This window comes from Bos grunniens, chromosome 7, assembly GCF_055505025.1.
Source record: "Bos grunniens cultivar Pamir isolate PY7600 chromosome 7, Bosgru_T2T1.0, whole genome shotgun sequence".
NCBI lineage: Eukaryota > Metazoa > Chordata > Mammalia > Artiodactyla > Bovidae > Bos > Bos grunniens.
In genome coordinates this window covers 53,564,769-53,582,979 of record NC_141171.1, presented here as the reverse complement: position 1 = coordinate 53,582,979, position 18,211 = coordinate 53,564,769, and the positions used below count along the sequence as shown (strand labels likewise).

The 18,211-nt window shown below is 43.9% G+C and overlaps 2 protein-coding genes across 12 annotated transcripts in view; one reads left to right on the top strand and one right to left on the bottom strand.

The window, feature by feature from the left end:
• Positions 1-18,211, bottom strand: part of LOC147369572 (uncharacterized) — a 545,146-nt gene that overhangs the window by 79,122 nt on the left and 447,813 nt on the right. The window lies entirely within an intron of this gene.
• FGF1 (fibroblast growth factor 1) overlaps positions 1-18,211 on the top strand; it is a 106,304-nt gene that overhangs the window by 44,035 nt on the left and 44,058 nt on the right. The window contains exon 1 of one of the 7 annotated variants that reach the window (XM_086412169.1): positions 4,483-4,577. The exons of the other annotated variants lie outside the window; for them this stretch is intronic. The gene's annotated coding sequence lies outside the window, so the exon portion shown is untranslated. Of the gene's footprint in view, positions 1-4,482; positions 4,578-18,211 lie in introns of those variants that run through there. 7 annotated transcript variants of the gene reach the window in all.

Sequence of the window (18,211 nt, the reverse complement as noted above, 5' to 3'; positions counted from 1 at the left end):
CGGGTGGTGTGGACTCACTTCTTCCAACTGCTCACCACTGACTCAAGCCTCTCTTATCACCCACCTCTGGGGACAGAACTCCATGGCCATTTCTTAGTTTCTATGTTCCTTGATGTTTCTGCAGAATCTGATGCTTGGATCACTCCATTCCTGACCTTGCCTCCTGCCCTCACCTGAGCCATCATTCTCCATCAGTCTCTTTCCCCACTTCCTCATCTCAGCTCCCCTTCTCTTGTACCCTTACTGGGCCTGCCCCCGTGGTCCACCAACTCTGTCCTCTTCTCTCCACTCATGACCTCACTACAGCCTGCACTCCAACCCTTAATGAGCATTTTGGTGAAGATGCTAATTTCCTTTTGGGTTCTCTTTCCATGACTTCAGAACCACATTTCTAGCTGTCTGGGAGACATGCCCATCTCACTGTCCTGCAAACAAAGCAAACTCAACCTGCCAAATTCAAGGTTTTTACTCTTCAGGAATTCTGTATTTCTGCTAGGTTGGTGCTTCTCAAATTTAATATGCATACAAGTCAGCTGGGTCATCTTCTTACAGTGCAGATTCTGGTTCTCTAAGGTGGGGGTGGAGCCTGACAATCTGAACTTCTAACAAGTACCTGGTGGATACCAGTCCAAGGACCCCATTTTGAGTAAAAGATGCTACAGAGATTTCTATTCTCTAGGTCAAGGATTCTTAACCATCTAAAAATCAGGATCACCTGGGAACTGTACTAGATATAACATGGCTAAAAATATGCATATAGTTAAAAAAAAAAAAAAACACCTTAAACAATTTAACTTCTCTTTAACTCCTAACCCAGACTAATCAGAATTTTTCTGGGCATGTGGTCTAGGCATCTGCATTCTGTGAGTGACTACTGAGTACCTACTTGGGCTGGATTGTGCTAAGGACTAAAGAAGTGGTGGTAAATAAGACAAAGCCTTATGGAGCTTGCAAGTTAGTAGAAGTCATGGTGATAAAAGAGAAAAATAAATACTCAAGAGCATTTCAGATAAGTGCTGTAAAGGAAAAATGGAGTTCTGAGATAGAGAAAAACTGAGAAGGGGCTACTTTAGTTAGGATAGTGAGGGTGACCAGCAGAGGTACCATTCAGGCTGAGATATAAGCCATGAGGAGGTGGACAAACAGAGGTCTAAGCAAGGAGGAGCATTTCAGACAGGGGGACCAGTAAACACAAAGATGCTAGTCCATGCTTGGAGAGTTCAAGGAAGAGAAGAGAAGCCTGTCGTGTGGATGCAGCAGGACAAGCAAGGGAGGAGAGGAGAGGAGAGGGCGAGCCTGGGAAGAGGCTGGGGCCAATCATGAGCCTGGAGGACACAGTCTTCCCATGGATAGACACAGCAACAGGAAGCTGCTAAGAGGTTTTCAGCAAGCAAGGGCATATGATCTGACTTAAGCTACCTGCTGTATGAGGGCAAGAAATGAAACAAGGAAGTGGGTAAGAAACGATGACGTCTTGGAACACAGGGGTAGTATTGGAGAAGATAGAAGAGGTCAGACTGAGGATACATTTTGGATACGGAGCTTGCTGATGAGCTGAAGGGGGCTAGGTGAAGAAGACAGAAACAATGACTGGGGACATTTACGAAGATTTGAAATACTTGAGAAAGCTGGGGGTTGGGTGAGGGGAACCAATCGTTCTGTCGAGGTCATCTTAAGAGGCTTTTTTTGGGTCTTATTTTATTTATTTATTTTTTCCCTGGTACTGAGCAGCCTGTGGAATCTTAGTTTCCCAACCAGGGACTGAACCAAGGCCATGGCACTGAAAGTGCTGAGTTCTAACCACTGGACCTCCAGGGGATTCCTGAGGTCATCTTTTTTAAGATAAATACTAGACATCCAAGTACAGATCTGGCTATAAATTATCTTTCCAGACTTACCCCTTCCCCATGAACTCATTATATATGGGCCATCCTTAATTCAAAGTGTACTGTTTCTCAAGACTCATAGACACAGAAAATCTTACGGGTACTAAAGGGGAAAGGCTGGGGTGGATAAATTAGGAGCTTGAGATTAATGGATACATACTACTATACAGAAAATAGATAAAACAATAAGATCCTACTGTATAGCTCAGGCAACTACAGATAATATCCCATGATAACCTGTAGTGGGAAAGAATCTGAAAAAGACACATATATCTTCCCTAATATCTCCATCAGTTGTGGGATTTGTGTCTCCTCATAACACTGCCATGGAATCCACAATGTTCCTAGAATATAAAAGGCTATTCATTCAATGTGTTGAATAAATAATGATCAGGACACATCCTGGGATGACAGCCTGTGGTTAATCTAGTCATTGGAGATCAAAGGTGGAAAGTTTTCTTAACCATGGAGGAACTGATGTTTGCGGAGTCCTCAGACCATTGGTAAAGAACTCCCTAGTACAATGTTAAGAGTCTCAGCTCATGTATATCACTGCTTATCTCTCAACAGTAATGCATGTAACCTGCTTAGGCCAAAAGTGTGCCCCTTAAAACAAAAAAAGGAATCTATTTAGAACTTACTAAAGAAGGCTATTAATAGAAAAGCTGGTATATGATCTTTCCTGAGAAAAATACTGCCTTTGTGATCATCACCACTGCTGTGCCATGCCCAGCTTTGATAAGACCGGACTTTGGTCCACTGTATGTTCTGTGGGTACACATTCAGCACGCTGGGGTGCTGGAATGGGCACTGAGCTCTGACCATTTTATGACCTTAGGCCCAACCTGTCCATGAGGTGTCACTAAAACCAGACTGATTGATTTCAGTGTCTTTTGCTTCACCAAGTGCCAGGTCATGGATTCTAAAGCGGAGAAGAGACCATGATGGGCCGGACATTGGGTCTGGGGACACAAGCTGACAGACACCGAGCAAGTGAGAGAAAGATGAGCTAGAAATGGAGAGGAGTGAGCATGCAGGGGTGCTGGGTGGTGGCCTCAGCTCAGAAGGGTGTGAGAGGTAAAGGAGGACTGCTGGCAGGAGTAAGGGTGTGAGGCTGAGAGATTTAAAGGGGATACAAATATAAAAGATGGAGAAGTATGGAGCTGCTGAAGGAAGACGGTAAAAGCACAACCTCAGTCATCATCTACTGAGTGTTGCTTGCAAGCCAGGCATTGTGGTAAGGATTTTACATAAATTCTCTGACTTGACTTTTCTCAAGATCTTGTAGTCGGTACTATTATTCAACCCATTTTACAGCTGAAGGACATAAAAAGCAGAGAGGTTAAGTAATTTACTTGGGGTCACAGAGTTAGCAACTAGAACAGCTAGGATTCAGGCTTAGTTCTGTTACTGTCAAAGCCTCAATTCATAACTGCTGCTTGCTATCACCTTCTAATATTGATTCAGGGGCATTTCTTCTCCCCCAGGCCTGATGCAGGCTGAGAAACACAATGTCTTCCAACATCCCAAAGAGTGAGGTGCTGGTGATGAGCTAATTTGGAGGTGTAGTTCAAAAGCCTTGCTATGACTGAGCTGTCTGCCAGGGCCATGAGCCCTCAGAGCAGAGATGCTCTCATCCTTCATCAGGGAATATTCACTCCATTGTGTTGGGCCCCACCTCAATGTTTTTTTATTGTCTGCTCTCCACCATGAGTAATGCCACTTTCCATTTTAAGCTGGGAGCTTCAGGAGATGACCGTGATGTAAGCCAGGGTTGCAAGCTAAGTGCTGCCTGGGGGATTACTCACCCACTCTAAGATGCGGCCAACATCTCACCCGCCCACTCAGGATGCTGCTGGAATAGCCTCTTCCTTGCCAAAGCCTAAAGGAAATCTGGTTTCTCCTGGAATCAGGCTAGGAATGGTGCCAGGTTATCAGAAACTTGGCAAGTTAACTGGTTCTCCAAGTGGAACTACTGTGGTTGTTCTGGTCCCTTCCCAGGTGGTTGCTTGTTTACTCATTTGACATTTGCAGAGGGCCTACTACGTGCCAGGCACTCTGCTCCATGATAGAACATTGCTACAGTGATCTAGATGGCTTTAGTTCTTGTCTTCAGGGAGCTAAGTCTAGGGGAGAATAAGAAGGTAATTCCAGTAAAATGTCACAACCAGGAGAATGAAATAAACAGTATGCCATAGGAAGCTCAGAGAGTTTGGGGAACTAACAGCTGAAGGATTTATGTCAAAGTAGGACAAGCAGGAGCTGGCTAAGCTCCTTAACTGTAAGCAACCAATGAGTTTAACAATAAACATAAAGAGAATATGGAGAACCCGCAGTTGCACAGAATCAATGGGAAGGTGTGGTACCCCCAAATCACACTGCAAGAAGGGTCCAGCCAGATCAAGACCTGTGTGTTTATGCTGGGGCTTTAGATGCTGGGCAGTCAAAAAGGATGACAAATGTCCAGGACAACAGGTACAAGTGGAGAAGGTGGGGAGGAGAATGCTGTCTCAGAATGACCTAAGACACTGAGTCAGAAAAGCCAAAAGGAACAGCTTAAAGGGAGCACTGACTTAACTGAGGGGAGCAGGCACTGGGGCCACAGCCAGGCTCTCACGGTTTCCTGAGTGAATTAAGTTTGCTGCTCAGAGACTTGGAGGCTCTGTGGGGAAATAAGCCTATTGACAGCAGGTAAGTAGGAACTATATTGGATTAAAAAAAAAAATTTTTGGTGTTCCTCGGGCCATTCTGGAAGGTCACAGTTCTTAGTACATGCTTGACATAGATTATAGAGAGCAGCTAAATCAGAAAAATACTCTCTGTGAAACAGTTAGAGAAGATGACTGGGACAAGCCAATGGGATCATGACAATAACTGGCCTTTATTGCTTGTGCTATCACGTACTTACGTGCATTGTTTCATCTAATCCTCATTAGAAGTCTATTTAGACACCAGCAGACAGAGGCACAAAGATTATAAATGGCTTGGCTGAGGTCCCATCATTAGCAAATTGTGGAGTTGGGATGCAAATGTAATTTACTTCACTATAACCAAGAGTGTGTTGACAGAAAAAGCAAAGTGAGCGTCAATGAAGAAAAACTGTCATCACAGAAGAAAACACTTTGTTTTCTATGCTAAGAGGTTGGAAGCTTCATTCCTTAGCTATTGCTTCTCTCATGGGTACCATTTTGAATCTCAAGGTCAGTTATTGCTCCCTACTGAGAAATTTTCAAATTTTTATCTGAGGGGAAAAAGACTCATTTCCTAGAGGAACACTTTAGTGAGGTGCCTGTAGCAGTAAGTCAGGATATTAACCTCTAGGTTGCAGCAAGAGGTATATATAGCAATTTGATGGGATGTTTAGAATAAAAAATGTCTTTATACAAATAATACATGTTACTTATAAAAAACTAGGGAACTATGGGAAAATATAAATAAGAAAACAAAAATCATCTGTAACCTTGACACGTAATAATGGCTATGGTCATACTCTGGGGTCTGTGTGTGTACATAATCTACAGTCTCTCTTTAAACTGCATATATATATCTATGTACAGGTATTATGTTTTTAAATCATAGTTCTTAATATCTTAAATAATATTGCCTTGATTTCACCTTTTTCCTTGAGGAAGAATTGTACCAGAGTATTCAAATTGGTAAATCTACTAAATGAATATCAGTGAACAGACTAGAACATGATCTGGAACGCAAGGGCCTTTGTTCAAAGGACAGAAGACATGGGGGCCTCCTGGGGCGCACTGGATCTAGTGTATGTGCCTGGTTCTTTTAGGAGGACTTGGGTTTTCATTGTTTATTAATATTTCTAGTTGGCAAGCATTACCTGAAAAATGTTTAACATAATGATTAACCTAATCAGATAACGATTTATTAATTAGGAGAGATTTATTGCACAATCTACCTACCATACAGATGACGTTGATCATGCTATATAGACAAAAAGTAGAAGAGTAGCTTTTAGGACTGAGCACCAAGTGGAATCCTGGTTCTGACCCCACGTCCCCTTCTCTGGCCTAGGGAACCCCATCCCTTCCCATGTTCCAGTCACAGGCAATTCAAACCCCCACAGTCCAGCGTACACAATAATGCGGCCTTCTTAGGCAGGAATGCGGCTTGGCCTTTACAGCCCACTCTGAGCATCATCTCTTGGAGCCCATGTGGCTCAAGCCAGCACAAAGACAGGTCTGTGTGGTCACTGCTGTTGTCAACTCTTGGCACACCCAGTGCCACCCATCTCCTGCCCTTTTCCCAGCTCATCAATACAAAGTTCTACCAGTTGAGGAGCCCCGTGTGCTCACTCTGTGCAGCTCAGACATCTGTTTTGTGTTGGGAGTCACTGGCCGGTCAAGGGCTTGCATGCTGCAGCTGGATTGCTGATGTAAACAAAGCTGCCTTCATCTGAGTTTTCTGACCCTTCAAAGACCCCACAAAACTATCCCCTCCGGCCTCCATCAGCACTTTGCTCCCAGTCCAAGGGGACAAGGAAAATGGACTTGGTTTTAGTTAATAGGTAACAGTCAAGAGGGAAGAGAGCACCCGGTCCCTCTCCTTTCTTTGCATCTTCATGTAACCCTTTGCTTATTGAGCCACCACTCCTCATCCTGAACTGAGGTGACGGCACCACCAAGGACATCCACACTGATGGCCCAGCAGGCCAAAGGTCAGCTGGCTCCTCTGACAACAGCAGACAGTCTACCTCACTCCTCCTGGGACAGAGGTCTTTTCTGTTCTTGCTTTTTTGCTTTATTTTCTTGTGCTTCATTAGATTTTATTTTTGGTTACAAAAGTAAACAGTTAAACAGTACTTAAGTATCCACTTTAAAAGTTAATCATTTTCAGGCCCACCTTCTACTTTTTAGCTCCATTATTCCAATTGCAAACAAAAAACTAAACGATAATTTATATTAAAACACCTCATAACTCTAGGAGCTACTTCACTGCTCAAATCTGATTTTTCCTCTGTGAAAATGAGAATAACAATGTTTATGCCACCTCAGCTCCTACATGGAACCATGAGATGACATCTATGAAATATTGGGTTGGCCCGAAGGTTCATTTGAGTTTTTCTATAGCAGCTTATACAAAAACCCAAACGAACTTTTTGGCCAACTCAGTACTTAAAATGTGCCATGTGGTGTGCTTAGTCACTTCAGTCACATCCGACTCTCTTTACAACCCGACGGACTGTAGCCGACCAGGCTCCTCTGACCATGGGATCTTCCAGGCAAGGATACTGGAGGGGGTTGCCATTTCCTTCCTCAGGGGATCTTCCCGACCCGGGGACTGAACCCGAGTCCCCTGCGTTGGCAGGTCTGTTCTTTACCACTGAGTCACCAGGAAAGCCTCAGTAGTGATACTAAGTTTCTATTTGATCTGAATTCCAGATTGAACACAGGTTCAACTTCAAAAATACCGATTATAACACAGCTGCACAAAGCTGCCTATATCTAGATTATTCAGGACAATACATTCTGTATATATAGAAAATAAACCCACTTAAAGAAGGAAATGATAAAGAGAACACAAGAAAACATGAAACCCCAAACTCCAAATCAACCAACAAGCCAATCAGCATAACCTCAGAGCAAACACATACAAGTGTGGCATAGCAAGGTGATTTTCAATAGCTTTTTATCAACAGCCAGTTAGTCCTCACAGCCCCAGCCCTTTTTGTGCTTTCATCAGCTTTCTTTTCTTATCCAGCCGCCCCCACTGCAAAGCCTTGAGGCACTGAATGGTCTCCACTAGAACCATCCAGGTATGAGTCTCCTACATGACCCATATTATCATTCCCATCCCCCAAATCAAACTCTTTTAAAAAATGTATGGTTCCAAAGTATGTCAGAAATGTCAGTGACTCAATTTAATAAATGCCAACAAATATCACCAAGCATCCATTAGATGCAAGCCAAGAGTATGTATCTATGAAGGAAAGGAGTCCCTAAGATCCAATCCCTGCCTTGAGGAGGTGAAAATTCACTACGGAGGCCAACTGAAGGATGCAAATAACTCTAATTGCAGGGTAGAAGGTAGTAACTGCCACAGACAGCTCTAGCCAGCTAGGTGCAGGATGCCGAGGGAGGAAACAATCAATTTCGGCTTGGTGCAGATTGGGAAGGGTCAGGAAGGAGGCAGCACTGGCCTTCTGAGACGCATCTGTCCTTTAAAAGATGACATGAATTCCTATGGCCCCCAATGGCTTAATTACTTTGAGTCCCTTGCCTAGACTGGGCTAACTACTGCAAGAAGGCTCAGCATCTTGACACTGCTTTCCTGAAGTGTGCCAGTTCCTTACCCAGCAGGATCACACAGTCTCCTCCAGATTAGGACACGTGGCTGTGCACACATCCCTGGGCCCACGCACTCAACTTCTGCCCATCCCCAAGGTCTCAGCTCAATGTCACTTCCTTAGAGACACCCCAACCACCCTCCATCTACCAGTGCCCTCGCCACCTCCAGCCATCTGCTATGGGATTTCAACAGGGAGATACAGGAATTAGCACTGAAAGATGTTCTCATTTGGTTGTTCACTTTGAATAAGAACAGACAATGAAAGCAGGGACTGTGCTGTATCCTCAGTGCCTGAGAAATCATAGTATAAAGTTGGAATGAAGTAATGAATAATAACAGACTGACTCAACCTCATCTCTTCCCACAGTCTCTTCATCTTCCTGGCTGACTGGGTTAGTTTTTGTGGGATGGGATCAATGGTTTCAGAAAACATATAGGATGAATTTCTGATAGACTTAATATATTAAAAATACCAATATCTCCGTTCAGTACGGCAAGTGGCAAATTAGTACGGTTTTTCAGGCTTTGATTCACAAGGGGTCTTCTAAGTGTAGCATGTGACTTTTCAGGAAAACGGATACAATACACAACATGTCCAGACCATCGTTCTCTCCCACCCCTCTTTCTTCCAACAAACACTATTACTCACGTATTACGTGCTAGTCCATGCAGGATGCTAGAGATAAACAGCTGAGCAACAAAATCAAGGGCTCTGCCCCGATGGAGCAAAGTTGATGGGAGGGACAGTCAGTAAGCAGCTAGTGGACTACAGAGGGGCAAGGACATCCGAGGGGAGGCTGGGCCTGGGTCTGGGGCGAGTGGTCAGGGAAGGCCATCTGAGGAACACCTGAGGGCGTGGCTGAGAAAGCAGCAGGAACACCCTGGGGGCAGGGAGCAGTGGACAGTGCTGGCAAAGACAGGTGCAGGCCACAAGGAAACAAGTTCACAGGCCCAGAGGTGATTGCCAGCTTGGAACCGAAAGATGGTTACCCCTGTCAGAGGTCACTGAGGAATCTGAGGCCAGGGAACTCTTGGGCTTTGCTATTCAATACGAAGACCAGGAGGGCTGAGGGGCACTGCAGACTACCAGTTACACCTCAGGAAGTGACTGTTACATAAGCTCCCCAGGGGAAGACTCTGCCACTTTCTTCACCATGTGAGGATGAGGCCAGAAGACTTTAACCATTTCCTGAATGAATGAATGAAGTGCCCTGGAGGTGTCCCCAGCCGTTTCCTCTGGTGTCACCAAGCCCCACAGAATCCTAAGACCAAGAGTCATCTAGAGAGCCAGCTGGCCCACTCTGTTCCCTCCAGGCTGTCTGACCTGCCCTGAGCTGATACCATCTTGTAGATTTTATAAAGTTAGTAGCGTGATTCAGAAACTCGGGTCTCTGAGCTCATACACGTACAGCCAAGGGGTAGACAACTTGTCCAGTGACCTGGTGAGTCAGGGAAGGATGAAGAAAAGCAAGGACAAGAGTCCTAGTTGGCAGGTCAGGTAGCAAGGCCTTCTGGAGCCCCGGATTCTGCGTCATTTATCAAGACACCAAGGTGCCTCCCTTCCCAATCTGCTCCTAAAGATCAACGTGCCGACATTTCCCCAGCAGCACCATCTCCTGTGGAAATGACATTTCCTGGTATACCTGGTGGTGAGATTTTTCAGATTTTCCAACTTTAGCTCATCTCATGATACCATGTGCTGGCTGGATGCTGCTGTCCCTCTGAGAGAAGGCTAGTGGCTGGGTAGCTGTGAAGTGTGTACACCACATCTGGCCTGTGCCCATATCCAACTGCTGAGTCCCTATCACCTCTCACCAGTGCATCTAGTTTCCCTGAATTCTGCTCCAGTACTTTTCCACTCAGCAGCCAGGAGATGTTTTAGAAATGCAAATCTGATCATGTCAACCTGTAACCTGCATTGTTTGGTGGTCTTTAGACAAAGGCCTGCAGGGCCCTGCATGACCTGGCCCCACCCGCTTCCCCATCCATAGCCTTCTCACCTCCCCTATAGCGGACTAGTTTCAGTTCTCTAAATGAAACATGCCCTCTGTGGGCTCAGGATCTTTTCACACACTCTTCCTGCTGCTTTCTTCCCCTTGTTCACTAGGAATATAAATGCTCCTTCTTCCAGGAAGTCTTCCCATCTCCCAGGCTCTGTAAGTTACCTAGTATGTAGTTTGGAAGGTGCCCTGGACTTCGCTGCTCTAACATTCAGTTCACTGTGAATTTCTTTTATGGTAGGTCTTCCTCACTAGAATGCCAGGTTCAAGAGGATCTCATTGCATCTGCCTTCTTCTCCATTACATTCCTCATGCCTGATGCGTAGTAGGTGCTCACTAAATATGTGTCAAGTGAATGAATGAGTACTCAGATCTTTGAACAATTGAGAACAACTTTACCAAATAAATTATGAAGCAGAGAGAAATGAGAATACAACAGAACTGCATTGCAATTCCAAGCTGCACAACCTCCCTCACTCTGGAGGCCTGATTTAATCTTACTCTGGCTTGTACATTGTGATGAGGCCCCAGTTAATTCTTCAGAACTGGTTTCGGACTCAGTTCAGAGAAATCTGGGCCTTTCCATCAGGCTCTACCATGATCAGTAAGCCAGAACCTCAGAGCAAACCAGACCTAATTGCGACACATTGCCTGCTGGTGGCCTGTGGCTCCCACAGCAGAGAAAGGAAGGCCTCCCTCCCATCCCAGCCTCGCAGAGCAAAAGGGCTGAGAAGGACCTGGAGCCCTCACTCATTTCACCTTACCCTTTGTCTTATCCTGCCCCCGCCCCCACCCCCAGCAGGCGCAAACAATAATTCAGCAAAGGAAATATGAGTAATGGAAAGAAAGAGAAAAAATAAACATATCAAAATGGCAGTGTCCTCTGAGCCACTGCTTTTAAAGAAAACAGCGTGAGTAGATTTAGAGTTATTTCAGTGCCTTTGCTAAAATGAGAAAAAGAACCAAGCTGGCCCTTCTAGGCTGAATTCCTTTCCTCTCTCTTGATGCATCAAAAAAAAAAGAAGAAGAAGGCTATCCCAAACTAGTGCTTCTCACATCCTGGTGTGCACCAGAATCCCCAGGGGAGGTCTGCTGAACTTGCAGGTGCCAGCCCCAACCCAGGCCCAGTGAATCAGGACCCCTGGGGAGGGGCACCTCACTGCAGTGAGGCACCGCCTTGAGGAATAACCTTCAGGATGTGAAGGCAATGTCATGCCCTGTGCTTGCTTAGTAACACAGGGTCCAGGTAAGAGACTCACATCTGCTCCTGGGAACTGACAACCTTGCTCATAGTAAAACACCACAAACTATAGTTAAGATTGGTAGGACAATGAAGATTATTGATTTCGCCTTCTGGCAGAAAGGGGGATGGGACACATATTCTATTCATTTCATTCACTTAAGTTGACACTGACTGAAGGATCTCATAGGCAAGGACCTGTGCCAGGTGCAAAGGCAAAGTGATGACAGGGATGGAAGTAAGCATGAAAATGATGGTAACTCTCAGGTATTGGCACCATAGAATGTGCTAGGTGCTTTACACGCATGATCTCATTTAATGCTCAACCAACCTATGGAGGTATTACTATTACTATTTCCATCGATGGATGAGAAAACCGAGGCATGGGCAATGACATAACTTGCCCAAAGTCACCCAGCAAGTAAGTGCAGACCCAGACTGAAACCCAAGTCTTCCTAACTGTGCAATCCATCTTCCATGTGAACTGTTAGCACACAAGTGCTCTTGAGATAGCCAGCCCCTGGTTAATTATAATTAACAGGAAAGGCATAAGACAAGCAAAAGAATAGGTACAAACTATATAGTTTCATGAAACAATGAGCCATCAACCTAGGGACACTGGATGAGTCTTATCCTGTTTAAGCTAACCACTTGGCTAAGGCTCTGTTCCTTGGATCTCAGGAGTCATGAAAGGCAAACCCTGAAAGCAAAGGAGCTGTTTTCCCTCCTCTGTGGAAGGATGAAGTGAGGGGATTTTAGAGAAAACCAAGAGGCCTTCCCAGCCTGTTTCTGCTGCACACAGAAGGGAGACCACAGGCTAAACTTGGAGGGAGACTGTATCTTTCAGTACATGCCCTAAATACAAAGGATATTAATGATGTCATCCATGGTGAGCTGATCACATGCTGCACAAGTGCTATTCACTTTACACCTTCTTATCAAGTTGGGTCTTTGCAACAACCTCACAGGCAGGTACCATTCAGGAGAGGAAACAGACGCAGAGAGAACAAGACACCGGCCTGGAATCACACACCAACCATGGAATTACACCTGCTGGTCTGAATCTCAGTGTTTCTACCCAGTGCCTTGGCTGTCTCTTACTTAAACTCTTAGACACAAGGACAGTACTTGGGATACTCAATGAGCAAGAATTCCCAGTTGTCTGCCATTCTGTATTTGGCTATGCCAAGCCACGCCTCAGTCTGGGAGATGCTGAGTTCTTATTTCAGCAAGTGTTTACTGACTGCCTTCAATACACTGTGCTTCATGCTACACAAGAGCTCCACATTTAATAAGGTGTGTGTGGGGCCCCTTTGCAAGAATTCATTGTAAATGTATAAATTAATAGTGGATAAAATCACTCAGAGGTGATATCACAAGAGGTCTTGGAATTGCTGGATTGAACAGGCATCAGTACTAGGTGATTCACAGAGGAGGTGAGTTTTGAAGAGAAGTCAGGAGTGGTTTGTCAGAACTGAGAGATGAGGGCAGTGTAGCAAAGGAGTGAAGTGGCTTGAAGTGTCAAAGAGACAAAGGATGCCTCCAAGGTCGCCTGAGCCAGTGCTGGTCTGGGGCATCTGCTCCCCGGGAGCCCAGGGCTCACTGGACTCTGCAAGCTCCATAGGCCCACACTGCTGGGAAAGCATCCTTCACGCTGGGTCATAGGCTTGGGAAAGTGTGCAGCAAGATCCCACAAGTGGTGCCAGGCACCCTCAGAGCAAGTGGAGGCAAAAGGAGCGAGGGCCCCAGGTTACAAGGGGACTTGGAAACCAGTCAGCAGGTCAGAAGGTTTCAAATTAATTTCTCTACCTTGAAAAGCAGACATAGGAATAAGAAGGGAAATACTGATAATATGTCAAGAAGTGTAAATAGAACCTAAGCACATAAAGGGTACAAACTTTCTGAAAATTTTGAGTAAAAAACTTAAAATGTATGTGCTTTTCCCTAACAATTCTATTTCCATAAATCCTCCTAAGGACATAAAGGCCTGGTGGGTGAGGCTGCCTAGAGCAATTTTGTTCATAACAGTGACAGAGAGTACACAACCTAAATGTCTAACAATAGAGGCTTAGTTGACACAGTTTTGCTTGTACTTATAACTAAATGCTATAATCCTATGTAGCCATTACAAATGGGATGTACGTAGGTTTACATTTATTAATGAAAAAAAAATTATACATGTGATTCCACTTTCTTTAGACCAAGTCTGAATCAATTTAACAGAACTGAAACCATAGAGAATAAATCCTATGATCACTGGTAAATTAAATTAGATATCAATAACCATAACATATCTAGGAAAACTATATTTTCAATTGAACTACACATATAGAAAAAAAATAAAAGAAGAAATTACAAAATAGCTTAAGCTAAATGATATACAAAACCCAGCATACCACAATTTGGGGAGGTAACTCAAGACAATTATTAGAAATTTTACCTTTAAGTGCTCACATTAAAATATTTTAAAAGGATTAAAATTGATGATCCAAGATTCTGCAGGAAAATGTTTTGAAAAATAAAAGGGGAAAGTAAACTAAAAGTAAGCAGTAAAAGGAAAAAATAAAGATAAAAGTAGATAGTAACAAAACAGAAATTAGGCAAACAATGCAGAAAATTAACAAAGCAGCAAGTTTTGTGTCGCAGGAAATCTGAGATATTTGTATATATGATTCACATATACGATTCCACTTTGTAAAATGCTTACATTTCCATGAATGGAAATGTTAAAAGGAGTTCTCTCTGGCTGACAGGATCATGAACAATCTTTTAAAACTTTTTACTGTTGTTTATCTGTATTTTCTAATTTTTCTATCACCTCCTCGTATTTCAGGATTTCTAAGGGGACTGACTGGCATTCTCTGCTTCTCTGTTGAACTGGTATAACAATAAAGCCTAAGTACCGACCCTTTGCTTCATCAGGTGTGGTGCACGTGCCCCTGCTGCTACAGGAGAAGTTCTGAGTGGTGCTATGACATCTCGCAGGACCACTGTAGGGAGACCACTGTCCCCTTCAAAGTCTCCTTCAATCATTTTCACTGTTGAAGGAGAAAGCTTCATCTTGGTACAATTTTGTTTTCAACTCCCCTAGAATTGTCCAGAGAAGGCAATGGCATCCCACTCCAGTACTCTTGCCTGGAAAATCCCATGGACGGAGGAGCCTGGTGGGCTGCAGTCCATGGCATCGCGAAGAGTTGGACACGACTAAGCGACTTTACTTTCACTTTTCACTTTCATGCACTGGAGAAGGAAATGGCATCCCACTCCAGTGTTCTTGCCTGGAGAATCCCAGGGACGGGGGAGCCTGGTGGGCTGCCGTCTATGGGGTCGCACAGAGTCGGACACGACTGAAGTGACTTAGCAGCAGCAGCAGAACTGTCATTCTCTCTTGATAACCAAAAGAGCTGAGCAGGCAGAGAACAGCACCTAAGCAGAAGCCAGTGACTGTGTCCTTTGATTTTATTTGTCTTGACCACTGCCTTCTACTGATGGGATATTTTTGTGATTATACTAGAGATATAAAGTCTCCTTTACACAAGGACATTGAACTGAAGTAAAACTGCACTTTGGTAATAAGATTTTAAAGTAAGCAGATAATGATCAGAGTGATCTAGGTGCACCCCTGTACTGAAGCCCGGGCATAGTGATGATGACCTCTGGCGAGAGTAACACCACTCCTCAGGGAGTACCAGTGCATAGCAGAATATCCCAATAGCTCCCCCAGGCTTTGACTTCTGTCTGCTTATCTCACCATTTCAATATAAAAACAACAGCATGAAAATAATAAAGGAAGAATTTGCTCAGATGGTGACCCGGGCAGAGGGTCAGAACAGGATTCCACACTTGTCCAGATAAGTCCTGCTGGAAGGATGATGGAAGAGGGAGGCTCCTAAGAGCAGACAGAATTTCTCTGTAACATGTGCCCTGAAGAAAGGCCTTTCCACAGGAAGAAGGTCAAGTCCAGTCTATTTTTATAAAAGCATTTCAAGTGGTTAGTGGACTTATTTCCTGTGGTTCCCAAGAATTCTGCAGCAGGCTCTCAGAAGGATGTTGGTGATAGGGAGCAGCGACTTGATGAGTGAGAATCAATAATTATCTCTATATTTGCTTCCCTTTTTTCTATAAAAATAATCCAAGGGAAAAACACTTGCTTTAGAAGAGCAAAGTTCATGACGACAGAGAGTAGAATAGGACATAAAAGTTCCTCAGTGTGTGGGAGAGTCCTTAGATTAAGATTTTGCAAGCTGAAGACCGATTTCTCCACTCATTCCCTTCCTTCCCTCACTTACTCAATAAAGGGCTGGGTGACTTCTCTGTGCCAGGCATGGTTTAGAGGCTGGGGAGAAGGTGGTGAATAAGCCCAGGTCTGTCCTCCAGGAGCTTACAGTTGAGTCAGGGAGAAAGATATAAAGCAAGTAAACACATGGGTGGACATACAATTAAATTACAAATGATGAGAAGTGTTGAAAAGGGAAAGAAAAAGAGGCAACAGAAGAGAACAAAAGAGGTAGAGGGTGGCAGAACTTAGACCAGAGGTCAGGGAAGACCTCTGAGGAGGTGGCGCTTCAGCTGCCATCTGCAAGGTAGAAAGAGGTGGCGAAGGGTACTGCTGAGAGAGGGAACCATGTGATGAAGGCAGCCATGTGGAGATCACCGTGGAGTCAAGGATCCAAGGGAACGGAGTGGATGGAAAGTGATGAGCAAAGGGAGAGAGGAAAGGGAGGTCAGGCCAGGTCATAGGGTCTCAGACCATGGTTAAGGATTTGAGTTTTACTTCATGGAAATAGAAAGTTACAGGTTTTAAGCCATGGAGTGATCACCTGAAATAGGTTTTAAAAGATTTTCTGACTCTGTGTATAGTACTGACTTGAGGGGACCAAGAACAAACGAGGGGCTACTTCAGACGTCAAGACAGGAGCCGGTGGTGAACTGGGCTGGGTACTGGCAGTGGGTGTCAAGAACGTGAATCTGACAGCCCTTAGCTAGAGTCGAATGGCTTGATCATGAGCACTCAGAGAGGTCAACCAGCTAAAAGGAGGTACCAGGGTAGGATGAGGAAGGCACTTGCATTGGGCACAAAATATACTTAGAAATCAAAAGAAGTGATATTTTAATGCAAGGCTTTTTAAAAATCAAATTTTATGCAGAAAAGTCCATGATGAACAAAATATCAAGCTTCTTTAAAAAGAGTACAAGTGCTGAGCTCAGTACAAGTGCTGAGCTAAGCCATTTAATGGAGCTGGGGCAAAGGGGAAAATCAGTCATTGATCCTATCTTTACTGAACAATTTGACGTTCTGTTCCTCACTTTTGTCCTGTCGAGCTGACCATCCCCCATCTATAAAATAAGAGGCCATATGTAACTCTGCTCTAAAATAGACATGATGGAAGGGGAATTAATGACATATATCATCAAAAGCCCCTGGTGGTTTCGATGGTATCCTTCCTTCCTTATTGTGGAGACTGAGACAAACGGTGTAAATAGTTGCTTCATAAATACTTCTGATGGGAATGGTAATAACTAACATTTATCAAGCTCTTAATATGTTAGGTGCTTTGCCAGAAACAGTTAAGTACAATTATCTCATTTAATCCTCAGAGTAATATATACTAGGTAGATATACTATTACCTATTTTACCATGTCTGGCATATATCCACACCTGACAGGCATTTAATAAATACAGGAAGAAAAGATGGATGAATAGATAGAAGGGAAAATAAGAGAAAGAAAAAAGAATGGGCTTTCCACTAATTCCTTCAAAGTTCTATAGGGATAACCAGTGGTTCCAACTTTGTCAAACACTATTCTTTAACACGCTATTTACCTTGCTTAAAAGGATTCAAAGGAAAAGGAAACTAACCTTAAATATCACCTTCTTCCATAGGAAGCATTTTTGATAAATTGGTTTTCTTTACACTTCTTCCCAACAACTTTTCTGGGAACATATTTCTTGAATTCATGCACTCCCATATGTTTATTGAGTAATTACTATGCATCAGGCACACAGCTAGGCACTGACAATATCATGGAAGCCAAAGGAACCTGACCTGGGCCCTCCTGGGGCTTCCATTAGAGTCTGTGTGTGTGTGTGTGTGTGTGTGTGGTGTTGGAGTGAGACAGACAGTAACAAGTAAGCAAATACATAAATAAACTCATAAATTATCATAAATGTTTGGGTCTGAGATAGAGGATAAAGAAGTGATAGGACCTCCCCTAGACAGGGTGGGCCCAACATAAGTAGACTCAGGGAGGCTCCCAATGGTCATGCAGTTGAAGATGCTGTTAAGAAGAATTTTTGCAAATCCAATCAACCAAGCTCCTTACAGAATGTGAAACTTGACAACCTAACGATTTGATCCAGTGCAGGCCAGTTTTGAAAAGCAACATCCATTTATTTATCTATCTTCTGTATGAACAAATCCACAAAAAAGTTATTCATACCATCAAGGGTTTAGGAATACAATATCATGAAAATGTTAGGAAATGTTCAGCTTTCTGACTGCCCCACCCCATGGTCCCACCTAAACGTCTAGATTTATCAAATTCCAGAGGAGCCTCCCGAACCTGACAATGTTAAGGAGCCAAGGAATGTAGGCTCCTTGAAAGTCAAGAGGAATTATGCGCAAAAAGATGGCAGCCCAGAGAAGTAAGAAGGCTCTCTGACATTTCCCCTTATTTCTTGTTGCTTAATCTGCCTTCAAAGGCCAGTAATATAGAAGTGCCCCATTTTTCAAACCACTCCACCCAATGTAATGGCGCTTTGATCTCTAAAACA